Source organism: Triticum dicoccoides, chromosome 7A (assembly GCF_002162155.2).
Source record: "Triticum dicoccoides isolate Atlit2015 ecotype Zavitan chromosome 7A, WEW_v2.0, whole genome shotgun sequence".
In the NCBI taxonomy this organism is placed as follows: Eukaryota; Viridiplantae; Streptophyta; class Magnoliopsida; order Poales; family Poaceae; genus Triticum; species Triticum dicoccoides.
In genome coordinates, this window is record NC_041392.1 from 556,074,311 (window position 1) to 556,093,360 (window position 19,050).

General features: G+C 43.3%; 1 long non-coding RNA gene across 3 annotated transcripts in view; it reads left to right on the top strand.

Annotated features, from left to right (window-relative positions):
• The first annotated feature begins 9,451 nt into the window (after positions 1 to 9,451).
• Positions 9,452 to 19,050, top strand: part of LOC119330291 — an 11,039-nt gene continuing 1,440 nt past the window's right edge. The window contains exons 1-11 of one of the 3 annotated variants that reach the window (XR_005160008.1): positions 9,452 to 9,821; positions 9,925 to 10,935; positions 11,044 to 11,837; positions 11,927 to 12,079; positions 12,200 to 12,445; positions 12,536 to 12,749; positions 12,859 to 12,945; positions 13,060 to 13,404; positions 13,522 to 13,717; positions 13,836 to 13,934; positions 14,053 to 14,309. This is a non-coding gene — a long non-coding RNA (uncharacterized LOC119330291). The remainder of the gene's footprint in view (positions 9,822 to 9,924; positions 10,936 to 11,043; positions 11,838 to 11,926; positions 12,080 to 12,199; positions 12,446 to 12,535; positions 12,750 to 12,858; positions 12,946 to 13,059; positions 13,405 to 13,521; positions 13,718 to 13,835; positions 13,935 to 14,052; positions 14,310 to 19,050) is intronic. The other 2 variants (XR_005160006.1, XR_005160007.1) reach the window with 2 other exon arrangements.

Here is a 19,050-nt window from a genome sequence, read left to right on the forward strand (position 1 = left end):
CAGAACCCCACCTTCATCAATAAAGCTTTCCTCTTATATTCGCAATATCCAGATTGCAATTTCAGTTTCTTGCTTGTTCTTTGTTTGCTCGCAGGAAACAGACCCTCGTGGTTAGGTTGATCGTGCTCCGGCATGGTCAATAACCCCTCGGAAGTTGGTTTAGCGATTCCTAAGGCGCGGCATCTCGCACGTTCGTAGTAGGATTGTCAAGGTCGACTCTCACGAAAAATGATAGCCACCATCTTATCGAAACATCGGGACACCTTTGTTGGGGAACGTACTAATTTCAAAAAAATTCCTACACACACGCAGGATCATGGTGATGCATAGTAACGAGAGGGGAGAGTATTGTCCACATACCCACTTAGACCGAAAGCGGAAGCGTTAGCACAACGCCATTGATGTAGTCGTACATCTTCACGATCTGACCGATCCAAGTACCGAATGTACAGTACCTCCGAGTTCAGCACACGTTCAGCTCGATGACGTCCCGTGAACTCCGATCTAGCAGAGCTTCACGGGAGAGTTTCGTCAGCACGACGGCGTGATGACGGTGATGATGTTACTACCGACGCAGGGCTTCGCCTAAGCACCGCTACGATATGACCGAGGTGGAATATGGTGGAGGGGGCACCGCACACGGCTGGAATAGATCAACAGATCAACTTGTGTGTCCTGGGGTGCCCCCTGCCGCCATATATAAAGGAGTAAGGGAGGAGGAGGCCGGCCCTAGGAGGGGCGCGCCAAGGGAGTAGGAGTAGGTTTCCTCCTTTCCTAGTCCAACTAGGAGAAGGGGGGAAAGGAGGGAAGGGGAGAAGGAAGGGAGAGGGGGGCCGTGCCCCAAACCCCTTGTCCAATTCGGACTGGGCTTGGGAGGGGTGCGCGCCACCTCCTGGCTTTTGCCTCTCCTTCCCACCAAAGCCCATTAAGGCCCAACACTTCTTCCCCGTATTCCCGTAACTCCCCGGTACTCCGAAAAATACCCGAATCACTCGGAACCTTTCCGATGTCCGAATATAGTCGTCCAATATATCAATCTTTACGTCTCGACCATTTTGAGACACCTCGTCACGTCCCCGATCTCATCCGGGACTCCGATCTACCTTATGTATTAACGAGCTAGTCAAGTAGAGGCATACTAGTGACACTATGTTTGTCTATGTATTCACACATGTATTATGTTTCCGGTTAATACAATTCTAGCATGAATAATAAACATTTATCATGAAATAAGGAAATAAATAATAATTTTATTATTGCCTCCAGGGCATATTTCCTTCAGTCTCCCACTTGCACTAGAGTCAATAATCTAGTTCACATCGCCATGTGATTCAACATCGATAATTCACGTCACCATGTGATTAACACCCATAGTTCACATCGCCATGTGACCAACACCCAAAGGGTTTACTAGAGTCAATAATATAGTTCACATTGCTATGTGATTAACACCCAAATATTACTAAGGTGTGATCATGTTTTGCTTGTGAGAGAAGTTTAGTCTATGGGTCTGCCACATTCAGATCCGTATGTATTTTGCAAATTTCTATATCAACAATGCTCTACACGGAGCTACTCTAGCTAATTGCTCCCACTTTCAAAAGGTATCCAGATTGAGACTTAGAGTCATCTGGATCAGTGTCAAAATTTTCATCGACGTAACCCTTTACGACAAACCGTTTATCACCTCCATAATCGAGAAACATATCCTTATTCCACTAAGGATAATTTTGACCGCTGTCCAGTGATCTACTCCTAGATCACTATTGTACTCCCTTGCTAAACTCAGTGTAGGGTATACAATAGATCTGGTACACAACATGGCATACTTTATAGAAACTATGGCTGAGGCATAGGGAATGACTTTCATTCTGTTTCTATCTTCTGCCATGGTCGGGCTTTGAGTCTTACTCAATTTCACACCTTGTAACACATGTAAGAACTCTTTCTTTGACTGTTCCATTTTGAACTACTTAAAAATCTTATCAAGGTATGTACTCATTGAAAAAACTTATCAAGCATCTTGATCTATCTCTATAGATCTTGATGCTCAATGCGTAAGCAGCTTCATCACGGTCTTTCTTTGAATTTTTTTTCAAACACTCCTTTATGCTTTCCAGAAAATTCTACATCATTTCCGATCAACAATATGTCATTCACATATACTTATCAGAAATGTTGTAGTGGTCCCACTCACTTTCTTGTAAATACAGGCTTCACCGTAAGTCTGTATAAAACCATATGCTTCGATCACTTTATCAAAGCATATATTCCAACTCCGAGATGCTTGCACCAGTCCATAAATTGATCGGCTGAGCTTGCACACTTTGTTAGTACCTTTTGGATCGATGAAACCTTCAGGTTGCATCATATACAACTCTTCTTCCAGAAATCCATTCAGGAATGCAGTCTTTACATCCATTTGCCAAATTTCATAATCATAAAATGCGGCAATAGCTAACATGATTCGGACGGACTTAAGAATCACTACGGGTGAGGAGGTCTCATCTTAGTCAACTCCTTGAACTTGTCGAAAACCTTTCGCAACAAGTCGAGCTTTGTAGATAGTAACATTACCATCAGCGTTTGTCTTCTTCTTAAAGATCCATTTATTCTCGATGGCTTGCCGATCATCGGGCAAGTCAACCAAAGTCCACACTTTGTTCTCATACATGGATCCCATCTCAGATTTCATGGCCTCAAGCCATTTTGCAGAATCTGGGCTCATCATTGCTTCCTCATAGTTTGTAGGTTCGTCATGGTCTAGCAACATGACCTTCAGAATAGGATTACCGTACCACTCTGGTGCAGATCTTACTCTGGTTGACCTACGAGGTTCGGTAGTAACTTGATCTGAAGTTTCATGATCATCATCATTAGCTTCCTCACTAATTGGTGTAGGTGTCATAGGAACCGGTTTCTGTGATAAACTACTTTCCAATCAAGGAGTAGGTACAATTACCTCATCAAGTTCTACTTTCCTCCCACTCACTTCTTTCGAGAGAAACTCCTTCTCTAGAAAGGATCCACTTTTAGAAACAAAGATCTTTCCTTTGGATCTATGATAGAAGGTGTACCCAACAGTTTCCTTTTGGTATTCTATGAAGACACTCCGATTTGGGTTTGAGCTTATCAGGTTGAAACTTTTTCACATAAGCATCGCAGCACCAAACTTTAAGAAATGAGAGCTTAGGTTTCTAGCCAAACCACAGTTCATATGGAGTCGTCTCAACGGATTTAGATGGTGCTGTATTTAACGTGAATGCAGCTGTCTCTAATGCATAACCCCAACATGATAGTGATAAATCGGTAAGAGACATCATAGATCGCACCATATCTAATAAAGTACGGTTATGATGTTCGGACACACCATTACGTTGTGGTGTTCCAGGTGGCGTGAGTTGCGAAACTATTTCGCATTGTTTCAAATGAAGACCAAACTCATAACTCAAATATTCTCCTCCACGATCAGATTGTAAACTTTATTTTCTTGTTATGATGATTTTCCACTTCACTCTGAAATTATTTGAACTTTTCAAATGTTTCAGATTTATGTTTTATCAAGAAGATATACCCATATCTTACTCAAATCATCTGTGAAGGTCAGAAAATAACGATACTTGCCGTGAGCCTCAACACTCATCGGACTGCATACATCAGTATGTATTATTTCCAACAAGTCTGTTGCTCGCTCCATTGTTCCGGAGAACGGAGTCTTAGTCATCTTGCCCATGAGGCATGGTTCGCAAGCATCAAGTGATTCATAATCAAGTGATTCCAAAAACCCATCAACATGGAGTTTCTTCATCCGCTTTACACCAATATGACCTAAACGGCAGTGCTACAAATAAGTTGCACTATCATTATTAACTTTGCATCTTTTGGCTTCAATATTATGAATATGTGTATCACTACGATCGGGATTCAATAAACCATTCACCTAGGGTGTATGACCATTGAAGGTTTTATTCATGTAAACAGAACAACAATTATTCAGTGACTTTAAATGAATAACCTCATTGCAATAAACATGATCAAATTATATGCATGCTTAACGCAAACACCAAATAACATTTATTTTGGTTCAACACTAATCCCGAAAGTATAGGGAGTGTGCGATGATGATCATATCAATCTTGGAACCACTTCCAACACACATCGTCACTTCACCCTTAACTAGTCTCTCTTCATTCTGCAACTCCCGTTTTGAGTTACTAATCTCAGCAACTGAACTAGTATCAAATATTGAGGGGTTGCTATAAACACTAGTAAAGTACACATCAATAACATGTATATCACATATATCTTTATTCACCTTGCCATCCTTCTTATCCGCCAAATACTTGGGGCAGTTCTGCTTCCAGTGACCAGTCCCTTTGCAGTATAAGCACTGAGTCTCAGGCTTAGGTCTAGACTTGGGCTTCTTCACTTGAGCAGCAACTTGCTTGCCATTCTTCTTGAAGTTCCCCTTCTTCCCTTTGCCCTTTTCTTGAAACTAGTTGTCTTGTCAACCATCAACACTTGATGCTTTTCTTGATTTCTACCTTCATCGATTTCTGTATCACGAAGAGCTTGGGAATCGTTTCCATTATCCCTTGCATATTGTAGTTCATCATGAAGTTTTAGTAACTTGGTGATAATGACTAGAGAATTCTGTCAATCACTATCTTATCTGGAAGATTAACTCCCACTTGATTCAAGTGATTGTAGCACTCAGACATTCTGAGCACATGCTCACTAGTTGAGCTATTCTCCTCCATTTTGTAGGCAAAGTACTTGTCAAAGGTCTCATACCTTTCGACATGGGCATGAGTCTGAAATACTAATTTCAACTCTTGGAACATCTTATATGCTCCGTGGTGTTCAAAACATGTTTGAAGTCCCGGTTCTAAGCTGTAAAGCATGGTGCACTAAACTATCAAGTAGTCATCATACCGAGCTTTGCCAAACATTCATAACGTCTGCATATGCTCCTGCAATAGGTCCGTCACCTAGCGGTGCATCAAGGACATAATTCTTCTGTGCAGCAATGAGGATAACCCTCAGATCACGGATCCAATCCGCATCATTGCTACTAACATCTTTAAATTTATTTTTCTCTAGGAACATATCAAAAATAAACGGGGAAGCTATGTGCGAGCTATTGATCTACAACATAGATATGCAAATACTATCAGGACTAAGTTTATGATAAATTTAAGTTCAATTAATCATATTACTTAAGAACTCTCACTTAGATAGACATCCCTCTAATCATCTAAGTGATCACGTGATCCAAATCAACTAAACCATGTCCGATCATCACGTGAGATGGAGTAGTTTTCAATGGTGAACATCACTATGTTGATCATATCTACTATATGATTCACGCTCGACCTTTCGGTCTCAGTGTTCCGAGGCCATATCTGCATATGCTAGGCTCGTTTCAAGTTTAACCCGAGTATTCTGCGTGTGCAAAAGTGGCTTGCACCCGTTGTAGATGAACGTAGAGCTTATCACACCCGATCATCACGTGGTGTCTCGGCACGACGAACTTTGGCAACGGTGCATACTCAGGGAGAACACTTGTACCTTGAAATTTAGTGAGAGATCATCTTATAATGCTACCGCCAAACTAAGAAAAATAAGATGCATAAAGGATAAACATCACATGCAATCAAAATATGTGACATGATATGGCCATGACCATCTTGCGCCTTTGATCTCCATCTCCAAAGTACCGTCATGATCTCTATCATCACCGGCATGACACCATGATCTTCATCATCTTGATCTCTATAAATGTGTCATCATATGGTCGTCTCGCCAACTATTTCTCTTGCAACTATTGCTAACGCATAGCGATAAAGTAAAGCAATTGTATGGCGCTTGCATCTTATGCAATAAAGAGACAACCATAAGGCTCCTGCCAGTTGCCGATAACTTTAACAAAACATGATCATCTCATACAACAATTATATCTCATCACGTTTTGACCATATCACATCACAACATGCCCTGCAAAAACAAGTTAGACGTCCTCTACTTTGTTGTTGCAAGTTTTACGTGGCTGCTACGGGCTGAGCAAGAACCGTTATTACCTACGCATCAAAATCACAATGATAGTTCGTCAAGTTAGTGTTGTTTTAACCTTCTCAAGGACCGGGCGTAGCCACACTCGGTTCAACTGAAGTTGGAGAAACTGACACCCGCCAGCCACCTATGTGCAAAGCACGTCGGTAGAACCAGTCTCGCATAAGCGTATGCGTAATGTCGGTTCGGGCTGCTTCATCCAACAATACCGCCGAACCAAAGTATGACATGCTGGTTCTACTCGTGCATATAACATCTACGCATAAAACTAGGCTCCGATGCCACTATTGGGGAACGTAGTAATTTCAAAAAATTTCCTACGCATACGCAGGATCATGGTGATGCATAGCAACAAGAGGGGAGAGTATTGTCCATGTACCCTCGTAGACCGAAAGCGGAAGCGCTAGCACAACACGGTTGATGTAGTCGTACGTCTTCACGATCCGACCGATCCAAGTACCGAATGTACAACACCTCCGAGTTCAGCACACACTCAGCTCGATGACGTCCCGCGAACTCTGATCCAACAGAGCTTCACGAGAGAGTTCCTTTAGCACGACAGCATGATGACGGTGATGATGTTACTACCGACGCAGGGCTTCACCTAAGCACCGCTACGATATGACCGAGGTGGAATATGATGGAGGGGGGCACCGCACACGGCTGGAATAGATCAACAGATCAACTTGTGTGTCCTGGGGTGCCCCCTGTCCCCGTATATAAAGGAGAATGGGAGGAGGAGGCCGGCCCTAGGAGGGGCGCGCCAAGGGAGTAGGATTCCTACTCCTAGTAGGAGTAGGTTTCCTCCTTTCCTAGTCCAACTAGGAGAAGGGGGGAAAGGAGGGAAGGGGAGAAGGAAGGGAGAGGGGGGCCGCGCCCCAAACCCCTTGTCCAATTCGGACTGGGCTTGGGAGGGACGTGTGCCACCTCCTAGTTGCTGCCTCTCCTTCCCACTAAAGACCATTAAGGCCCAACACCTCTTCCCCGTATTCCCGTATTCCCGTAACTCCCGGGTACTCCGAAAAATACCTGAATCACTCGGAACCTTTCCGATGTCCGAATATAGTCGTTCAATATATCGATCTTTACATCTCGACCATTTCGAGACTTCTTGTCATGTCCTCGATCTCATCCGGGACTCTGAACTACCTTCGGTACATCAAAACACATAAACTCACAATACAAATCATCACCGAACTTTAAGCGTGCGGACCCTACGGGTTCGAGAACTATGTAGACATGACCGAGACATGTCTTCGGTCAATAACCAATAGTGGAACCTGGATGCTCATATTGGCTCCCAAATATTCTACGAAGATCTTTATCGGTCAAACCGCATAACACCATACGTTGTTCCCTTTGTCATCGGTATGTTACTTGCCCGAGATTCAATCATCGATATCTCAATACCTAGTTCAATCTTGTTACTGGCAAGTCTCTTTACTCGTTCCGTAATGCATCATCCCACAACTAACTCATTAGTCACATTGCTTGCAAGGCTTATGGTGATGTGCATTACCGAGAGGGCCCAGAGATACCTCTCCGACAATCGGAGTGACAAATCCTAATCTCGAAATACGCCAACTCAACAAGTACCTTCGGAGACACCTGTAGAGCACCTTTATAATCACCCAGTTACGTTGTGACGTTTGGTATCACACAAAGTGTTCCTCCGGTAAACAGGAGTTGCATAATCTCATAGTCATAGGAACATGTATAAGTCATGAAGAAACAATAGCAACATACTAAACGATCAAGTGCTAAGCTAACGGAATGGGTCAAGTCAATCACATCATTCTCCTAATGATGTGATCTCATTAATCAAATGACAACTCATGTCTATGGCTAGAAAACTTAACCATCTTTGATTCAACGAGCTAGTCAAGTAGAGGCATACTAGTGACACTCTGTTTGTCTATGTATTCACACATGTACTAAGTTTCTAGTTAATGCAATTCTAGCATGAATAATAAACATTTATCATGAAATAAGGAAATAAATAATAACTTTATTATTGCCTCTAGGGCATATTTCCTTCAACCTTCGCCTCTATCAACTGATCAACAGACCAAATCATGGCCATAGGTTAGGTGCTGGTTGTGGATTCCCTTATTTTGTAACAAGATGATTTTGTAGATTTGACTATTTTTATCCACTTGAATCGCAATGTTATGTTACAAGGGTTATTTCTGACAAGTGTGATGCGATTTTTCACAAAGCTTAACTCATTTTATTTTGGAAGTGCTTTTAAAGCATTTGCTGATGTCCGAAAGTTTTGCATGTTGTTATTGGCATGGCCTTCTCGCTTTGCTGGTGTGAATTTGAATGCTATGGTTGCCCCTCTGCATTTTTCATCTTGTGAAATTTGAATGCTATGGTCGCCCCGCTATCGCGGCTTGGCTCGCCCTGCTGCCCCTCCACCCCGCCGCGCCGCCTTGCCCGCATCGCCTCGCCGCCCTGCCGACCTCGCCCTGCTGCCACTCCCCTCCGCCCACCTACCTCTTTGAATTATTATGTGTGTCCGAAATAATATTATTTGAATTATTATGTTGATAGAAATAGGAACTTCTTGTTGATGAGCACCATTAGATGCTCTAGGTCTTCATAAACAAGGAACTTAGATGCACACTCCACTAGTCCATAGGAGAGTTTTCATATATTCATATCTGTGTTAACGACCAAAGTTAACGGGGACCTTGATCTAGACCCTCAATGGGAATTTTAGAGGTAGGAGATGAAACTGACATGTGGGCCCACATGTTAACCGTCAAAGTTAACATAGTTGACTTTTCCAGCCTTGACGGGTGGGCCCAGACTGTCACAAACGGGTTTAAATGAGCCAAATCAAAAACTCTCCTGACTTGTTAGTTTCCTGCCAAATACAGTCCAAAAGTGATAGTTTTGGGCATTTTTATCTTAAAGTGGTAGTTTTCTGTCAAGGTTGGTCGCAATGTGGTAGTTTAGTTGGAAATACTCTGTTTTCGATAAACCCATGGAAAGAAAGCCAACTATAGATACAAGTCATAAACCCAAACTTTTCAAAAAAAGGTCATAAACCCAAATGATGTATGGAGAGATAAATCGTTTTGAAGTTTTATTAGAAATAACATGTAAAACATTGACGTCGTTGTTGTTTTTTATCCCTGCATTTATGTTGTGGCGCTATATTGCTAACGCGCCTACGCATATGTGTTTATTCCATCTTACTTGACTGAAAAATTAGATAGTTGTCGAATATCTATTTCTGAGCGCGAGCCCAGCTGATCCCGACATCTCCTCCGCTTGTTTGCGTTTTGATCTGTGCCTTCTAGTGTATTTCACAACATATTTTTCCATTTTCATGCTTCTGCCAGCCGCTCGCATTGATTGCGACGGAGCTTCGCGTTCTCATGTCTGAACAGATACATGGAGGATGGATCGTCACGGATGCTGAGCCTTGCTGGTCCGTGTGTTCCGCTGGTCTGACCAACGTCGTCAGGTATAGGGACGCCATAAATGCAGGCAATTGCTTCCTAGCTGCCACGGCCATCCGCACTCTAGAAAATCCCCCATTCGGTTTCGCTCTCTGCTGCAAACCCTAGTCTACCTGAGCCACCATGTCTGCCTCGTCGTCCTCCTCTCTCCCTGTGCCAGCCGATTTCCCTCTTGATCTCATCAGGTGTCCCTTCTGCGGCGCGGATCTGGAAACCAATGTAGCAAGAACCGGGAGCAAGGCGGGGTAGCGGTTCTACAAGTGTGTCCGCTATGATGTAAGTTGCTATGTTTTGTACCATAACTCGACCCGTTGGTTTTGCTTTCTTGGATCAGATCTGTCAGATGAATCTCGCATTTTTCCTCCTCATTTTTTCACAGGCTCACGAGTGTTGGTTCTTTGAATTTCAGACGGCCTACGTCAGAAGGATGACTCCGTACCAGATCGCCCGTGCTCAGCAGCAAGCGGGGGTGCTCCAGGTCCAGATGCAGGCAAACCCGGCCGGCATCGTCGCTCCACCTGCAAACCAGGATCAGGTCCAGGCGAACCAGGGTCAGAATCACCCTCTAGCGACGCCGGAGACCGTTTTGGTGAACCAGATCTTCAGGCCCGTCGCAGCTGCTGCTTCTGGTTCTCAGGCGCTGGGGGCAACAGCTTTCATCCTTGCCGCTAGCAACATCATGCTCACTCTACTGTTTCTGTTGTTCGTTGTGGCCATCTATTTTGGCGGCGGTAACTAGTTCGTTCTTAGTACGACATACGTTGACATTTCGGGAAGGGTTCTTAGCAAAAGTGTGTGTGTGATGCTCGACTGCGGATTTGGTTGTTCCTAGTTTGCCTTAGGCAATATGATTAGGGAATTAATGGTGTTCAAGGGTGGCTCCCTTTACCTCTAAGTCTGTTTACCAGAACATGTAATTCGTACTCTAATGTAACGCACTATCTGGAACTAATGAAGCTTTGCTGTGTTAGTTAATCAGTTATCAATTCCATTTAGTATACAGTGCATTTTTTATTTTGGTTGTTTGTTCTTTATTTTTAACGTACTCAACTCCATTATACAGCCCAACAGATGGACCTCACTCGTCATCTCCATCGTTTGGTACCTCCTCTCCGAAAGGAACACGCGTCTCGATCGTTCTGAAGTCACCGAGCTGCACAACATACTGTGGAGGTTGCGCACGCTGTATTCATTGCATACCTGCATCCATCTACCCTATCTACCCACCCACATCGCCTTTCCTTACACACCACTCATTTCATCCCCTACGCCCACCCAACTCTGGTCGCCCTCATTGCCTCTAGAGTTCCTTGTTCGTCGTCCCAACTTGGCGGAAAGGATCTCTCCTACAGTTGTTTTATGCATCAAGATCTTCAGCTCTTAGCGAATAGTATGTTTACATACTAGCCGTCCAATCTACATTGGTTACAAACTCGTTTGTGTCCTCGGAAGACGATAGCCTGAATCTAATACATCTTCGTGAACTAATTGTTGACAGGATGAACAATATTCAAATTCTGATAGCTGCGGGGCGGACGCAGATGGATCTGAAAGTGCGAACGCACCGGCCGGTCAGCAAGGTCTGCACGCTGCCCTGGATGAATCTTCTTCCAACGCCAGGAGTGGAGACCCCCCGCCCCAACTTCATGCATCTCTCTAAAGCACGCTCTCAGTGTCATCAAGACTTTCAGCGACTACAAGAAATGGCTTGTGGAAGAGATTGGTTTTGGAGGTATGCTCAAGCTCCCCGACATTCAAAAGTTAAATCTCAGATGCAGTGCCTGGATTATGAGTAGGGTTAGTGTTAGTGGTAGAGAGTTAAGGCTGTCAGAAAGTAAGGTGCTCAAGTTCTATGCTGAGGATGTCTTTAAGGTCTTTGGCATCCCTTGCGAGAACCGTAGCATGAAAGGGAGAGATGCAAATATCAATCCAGAAGCAATCCACTTCATCAAGTCAACCCTTGAAATGAATAAGACAGGAGTGCATAGCTTGTGCGCGGCAGAACAATTCCTGATGCATGATATTAATGAGAATTCTAGCAAGCTCGAGAAAGATTATTTTCAAATTGCATTTGTCATATTTGTCATGGGGCATGTACTCGCTCCGACCACGAAGCACAACTACTCGACCATTGATTTCTGGGGGGCAATTGCCAACACTGAAATGATACAACAGTTCAAATGGTGTGAGTATGTCCTCCAGTATTTGCTCGACACAGTACGAAAACTCAAGAGAGATATGATGATGAACAATCATTCAACTAACCTCGCCGGATGTCATTTCTTCTTTCAGGTAGATGTAGTGTAACATTTGTAGTCATGTTTTCCACACATTTGTTTTCGCCTACGTAGGAAAATAAATAAAATGACTTGTATTTGCAGGTTTTTCTGCTCGACAATCTTGATCTTGGTATATTGAATAAGCCACACAATGTACTACCAAGGATCATTGACTTCGACCCGGATACACTAAACAAAATGCTCATCATGGCTCTTGACCCAGTAAAGGGATCTATGTCATATTCCCATGCAAACGTAAGATGTTTCATGGAAACCTGCATCCCATGTGATTTCTCTCTTTGTACTGGTCATATGCCTGTCTTTTATTTATTTTATTATCATTTTCCATAATCCATTATTGTATACGCTGTCCAGCTCCGAGACCCGGCGAATGTTTGTTATGTGTGACACAAGGTTCAGTACACAATTCCGTCGTCTTCCACCACCAAGCAATTGCCAAGGGCTGGGACCACTCCACGCTCTGCAAAAACTCCCACAACAGAATCTCCTTGTCCTGGTACTGGTTGCCGTCAGGAGAACTTTGCGACTCCAAACACAATGCCACGTGTAGTAGGGCCTTTGGACCTTGCCAACTTCTTGCGACAGCAGTACCCACACCTCGTATGTTTATTTGTTATACTGTCTGGCATTCAGAGTACTCTGTTTTTCGTATGCTTGCCTGTTTTTCAAGTACTCATCTTTTTTTTGCAGGTGACTGATGAGATAACCATGATCATGAAACAGCAGAATGCCAACTCAATTAGGCGTTTGACAGAAGCATCCAACGCCATCCAAGTGGTTCTATCGCAGGCAAAAAATGCATTGCAGTCAGATATGCTCAACTATTCAGAGAAAATTCTGAAATCAATTTCAGGTCGGCGCCTTTGCTGTCGTACGCGAGGGTTCACAGAGTGTCATGCATCAGGTTTTACACATGCTCTATCTACGCATGCAGTGTGCATGCACATTCTTTTTTTCTTGTGAACCTCTGATGACTACTAATTTGTCTTTATGTTCTTTCTGCTTTTATTTAGGTGCCGCTACTGCCAAGAATGTATGTTTCAGCACTCCTGTTGGGCAAAGAATCCAGGGGCACATGCTTGATTTGTCTGATGGAGAAGGTTCGGTGCCAACCCCTGCCTACTGTATAAGTGCCCCCGTCCACATGTGTTGTTTTTATAGTTGGTTTCATGACACGCGCCACATACCTGACATGCTATTAATATTGTACACAGCTATGTCACCGCTTAACCAGGGTGGATCATCAAGGAAACGAAACGCAAGCAATGAGGACTCTGCATCCGCAAGAAAAAAATTGATTTCAGAATCATCCATTGTGATTAACTACTTCAAAGACACCATTCGCGAAGTTGCACAAATGTATGCTGATCTCCCAGCGAAAACAACCATTGCGTGTTTGGCCAAACCCAGGGTAAACTTCCAAAGAGGAAGTACATTTTTCAGCATGGTTATGCAACAAATCCATGGGAGCGTGGAGTTTTACCACTACCACCGCACGCTGAAACCACATATATGATAGTTGCATACTTCTCCAACTTAACTGAGAGTGATCTTAAGAGGTCCGTGATGTCATCCCTGCCCTTGTTAGGACATTTCAATTTATCTAAATGTTTTGTTCCCCATAGTCTTTTTTCTGACAACAATTTAAATCAATGTTAGTATGATTGTTTTTACAGGCATTATGTTATCCACCACTCCCCCAGACTTGTCAGTGTTACAGGGATCGCTATGTTTCATCAGCTCATTGGCAGTCGGAGTCTCGATCACGAACTTGCTTCCATTATATGTAGAAGGTACACTCAGTAAGATATGGAAGCCAATAGGTAATGTCCGTACCTCAACTGGAGGCACAACATGGAAACGGAGTTTGCGGTAATGCCCCTTCATCCGCACTCGCTTCGAAAGCTCTGAAGTTATTGACTCTTTATACTTGCCAATGAAGTTATACCCTTATGAGAGTTTTGAACTGTCATTTGATTTGGTTTTACAGACAATTGTGCTGTATGACCACGACTATGTGAACAACATTTCGATTCAGAAGCAACTAGTCGGCAAGGACATGCCTTACGATATAACCTCATCTCAGATGGTATTAACAAAACTTTTTACTTCCTATTCTTAAAAGAAAGACTTTATCAATATTTCCCCATGTTTTTGCTATGTGTCCCTAACTCAAAAAATGATTTCCTTTTTGCTTCTTTGCGCAGTTCTTCCTGCCAGTACCCCTCGAAGCTGGATGGGTTTTATTGATGTGGGACATGATGTCGAGGAAGATTCATTTTTTGGACCCGAAGATCAGATGGAATGGCCCTGATGATTTCACAAAAGATAAGCATGAACTTATTGCATGGAAGCTTCACCATGCGTTATTCCTGTGCCAGAATGAGTATTATGCTGGATGGCCAACCCAGGATGGTCATTGGGGAACGGTTTACCCAGTAGTAGCCGAAGAAACATTCCTCAGGTATGTACAGGCAACATTTAGCGACCATGCAAATGGTTCATAATTTCTTTTTTTAACACATAAATCCACAGTTGCTGAAATATATCCACCGTCAAACTTATTTGTGCAGTGAAGAAACATGTGTTTATCTAATCTAGTTCGTTTTTGAGCATTTGTTTTCATTATTGTCTGACTACATCCAACACAAATATATTGCCTTACACAACACAATGCTGGCAAAACCAAAAGACATGCACTACATGAGTGTCTTAAACTTCAGGGAAATTCTGCTAGTGTGGCGCATGATGCTCTATGGGCGGCTCTAGCACCCCCAGACAGTCTCTTCAGCTCGAATCAGTCCGAGTAGGCATTCGGCGAGTTGATGGTTGGAGCGTACATATCATTCCAAATCAGCTATCGGTTGTTTGTTGCCATCATGTACTTGGATTCGTGTGTCATGTATTTTAAGAACATCTAGCTCCCAGGGCCCTGCCCGGTAGTATTTTGATATGGGGTATGCTAGAACGTAAACTGTAGCCTACCCGAGACTTGTGCGGGTGGTCGCATGATCACGTCTCTGGATCGGCTTTTATCGGATAAATGAAAACTTTTATCTATTTCGAATGCCTTTCATTGTTTTGCTATGTTATCGACAAAGCCTACATGGTTCCATCATTTAGGCCGCTCTTTTGTTATTCACTCCCTTTTCTCTCATGGTCAATGATTATGAACAAACATGTCTGAAGCCTCACAAATTTTTACTTCCTCATATAAATATGTGTTTTCAATTGCCCACAATGGTTATGCTAACACATGATTTAAGTATACCCAAAGTTTCGTTGCACACATGAAATATACGACGATGCATGAGGTACACGCTTGGTCCTTGTTTTTCGCCATTAGTATCTACCATGTTGAAATAATCATGAAGTTGCACCTAGAGACAATGATTTCAGTACACATAGCCGCACATCTTCTTCACATACGTATCATTCCACTAATTTGCCACACATGTTTCACATGGCCCTACAAGCCTCTCGCCGTGAGGCATCTTATGTGTATTATTGGGGTGAACAATTTAAACTGCATTTTTTGACATGACTTCATCATGTCTGAACATTTAATCCAACATGCACAGTAGTTCACATTGTCTGATTGTACGGTCCATGCACGAGCACACTACAATACCATACCACACAAGTTCATCTAGTCTGAATTTAGGGTCCATCTATGATTACATTACAGTACCATAGTGCATACAAATTACAAGCTAGGGTGGGGGGTGGGGGTGGGGGTTGTCCATCTGCTACCAAATTTCCAACATTTTATCTGTTGGCCGTTCTAAACGCCAAACACTCGTGCCGCCAAAAGATATTGCCAGGCTCCATTTTTTACCGCTCATATCACTTTTCCCTCCAAGTTCAGTCAATGGTCGCTTCATAAAGGAACTCCGGGATGTCCCCCTTGTTCCCCTTCATCGTCACTATCTCGTAAGCAAGCTTCTTCCGCATATCATCAATTTGTGCCTGTCGAAAAGACCGCACCCACAGGATCAATCTTTGCACCAAATCCCAGATCCTTTTTGACATTTCCAAAATGCTGGAAAAGAAAGGCTTCATACCTGGTTCAGAGTCGAGCGTAGGTAAAGCCCTGTGAACTCCTTGAAGTAGTGCACCATGTAAACTCCACTGTCCTCACTGTGAGTACATGATGAAAGCAGGACACATATGTTCAATTCGCCCAGTACTTCAGGTTGATGGAATGTTTCAAGTTAGGGAATGCATGTAGACCATAGAGTCTACCTGCTGCATGGCTCATGTTGTGTGACCAGAGGGTAAACAAAAGACCATCCACCCGTCTCAACTAGCTCACCACCAAACACACCAAACACGTCATTCATAAGACAACAAAATCTTTGCTGGAACTTCCTAGCGAGCGAATCATGCTTTATCTTCATCTCATCTGTTGGATCGGTTTCTGTTTGGTCGAGCACCAACATCACCTTCTTGTTTGTGTCCAGGATGTACATAGACCAACAGTCCATGAGGTGCACCGGGAACATGAACTGATTTATTACATTCACAATCAATGAATAGACAAATGTCAGTATTCTTATCTCAGGAATTTCGATAGCATGGTCTTTCTCAGTACTACATTCAGGAGGATTTTTACCTTGGTCAGCCATTCAATTCTGTACCCCATCGACTTAGAGTCCATCATGCTGTAGATGTAACCCCAGTCCTTATCCTCATCGTCTTTACACACCTCGTCCTGCAAATAATTTCCCATAAACAAAGGTTAGCATCTTTTTAATTTCACTTTACTTATTTGATACGTGCTTGCAATTTTTTTCGTAAGTACAATTCGTACCACAAATCTAGGATCAAAGAGTCCTCTCCATCTGTCCAGTCAGCCTTTGTACATTTTTTTCTTTCTCCACTAGTGCGCGCACTATGCATCGCATGAGGTTAAACGTCACATCACCACCTGGAGTGAGTTCGTCGTTAATGTCCTCACCAGATGCCACCGCCAGTATTGGTTGGAAGTGCTTCACCCATTTCCTAGAACATGGCACCAGTTTTATAATGTATATCATGCTCGTCATCAAATAAAAAGTAATGAAATGGCAATGCACAATGATAAAGACTTTTACCTTTTCAATACTCCCCTTCTCAATACTCCCCTTCGACGGTTAGCATGTTAGCATGGAACTTCTCAATACTCCCCTTCGACAGTTCATCATGGGATAGACCAACAAATTTTGGGTACTTGTCCCCCCATTTGCATTTACCCTTTGAGCTATCTTGATCAGTATGTGCCTTCATCCCAGCCCCATGCTCCATGCTCCACTGATTATTATTGCACTCCATCCCACATTTTTTCAGATAGCTCATAATAGCCTGCTGGAATCTGGTTGCAGAGGCACCTCCTTCAGCAGCTAGTCTCTTTGTTGAAGCAGGTCCTTCACCCCCGTCTAGAACCAAATAGAGGCAATCAACATGAACAATCATCATGATTTGTTTATAGATCCCAAAACCATCTTATTCCGTGTCTACAAAATGTAAAATTACCTTCGTCTTCCCTACGGTATGCTGGGCCAGGTCTACAATTCGTCGTAACATCCACAATCCGTCTCCGGTATTTCTCCTTCTGGCTATTACGTACCCCTCCCTTCTAGCCTCAGCTTGTGCTTCATGGCCTTCATCATGCCAACCCAGCAGTATAACTCCATTGCATGGAGGATCAACGTCTGTATCATCGTCGGGCCTCCCACTCCCAACTACCAACATTGCTGAGCCATAGAAAAAGATAACAGCATGTCAACTACGAGGACACGTGACTAACCAACAGGTTTGTAGCAGATCGCTTCTGCATACACGAAACAACAACATACCTCCAATCCATGCAATCCATCGGATGCAAGTGTTCATACATGATAGCAGGTAATTTATGTGGTCTTCATCAACCGTGTCCTGCCCCACAGGAGATGCAACCTGCTGCTCCATGTTCTCACCTCCTGCTGCCACATTGGATGAGCCAATCACTGCCACTTCACTCCCCACGAGATCTATTTCAACATTTGATGACACATTTAGCGACGCATCATGCATATCTGCCAATCGGGAATTTTTTTAGTGACGTCATATTTTGAAGTATGTACATTTCTCCGAATTTCATTCTACTTCATCAGAATGGGATATGTACTTGCTTCATTGAACATAGCTTCCATGTTCCTAGCTAAGAGTTTGTCACTATCAATCAGTTCCTGTGTTGCAACTAGTGGGCTTTCTTTCTCAAGATCATCCCAATCAATGTTGTCAATCTCATTGTTGCCAGGTACCGCCGGGCCGCCATTGCCGTGTTCATTCACTGGAGTTGAGGGCCCTGTTTTTCAAGACAAAACAATGTGTCAATCCTCTGATATCAACCTGAATATGATACCCTCACAAATATGTTCACGATTTTGTTCCAGCATGCTAAGTACTCACCTCCACTGTTTCCACCCAAGCCCAATCCTGACAGCAGATTTGTAGATTCTTCGAAGATTCCTGTTGAAGGGAAAATTAACAATCTCCTCCCTAGGTGACCTGAATGTGTGTTCTTCTAATTACTTACCCTCAGACAACTCCGGATTGTCAACAGCACGGTTGACCAAGTTCAGAGCTGATGTAGCTAGGTTCATTAACCGCTCGTCCCTGCCCTTGTCAGCTGGCTCATCAATATAATCGGAGACAACTTGGTTGGATGCAAGTAGCCTAAGCAACACACGTCCGAGGCCTCGTGTGCCTGCAACACCTAACACATCGGTTATAAGTGTTCAAAATTAGGTTCCCTTATCTTTTTCATGTCCAGCGATGAACAAATAAGATTACTATAAGTAAAGAATTCATATGGAGGCTCACGTTCAATGTCTTCTTTTGCCCTTTGCTGAATTGCCGTTAGTTCATCTGACAGAGTATGTCCCTGCGAACCTCGATAGACAAACCTTCCTTCTGGTGACATTCCTTCATTGTGGTCAGCCCTGGAAAGCACATTGCTGCTGCTGCCTCCTTGCCACCCACTGCCCCTTAACTGAACTCTGGCCTTCATCAGGTTCATACTACGTGGGGCTCGCACTGGCAGCAACAAATTGGGAATGCACACACAAATTAGAAAAATATTTAAGGTTTTTAGTTTTTCGGACAGTTCAAAGATTTATTTATGCTCATACCAACCTGGGATCGGTACATTCTCCAGAGCACCTGATATACGAATGCTACCG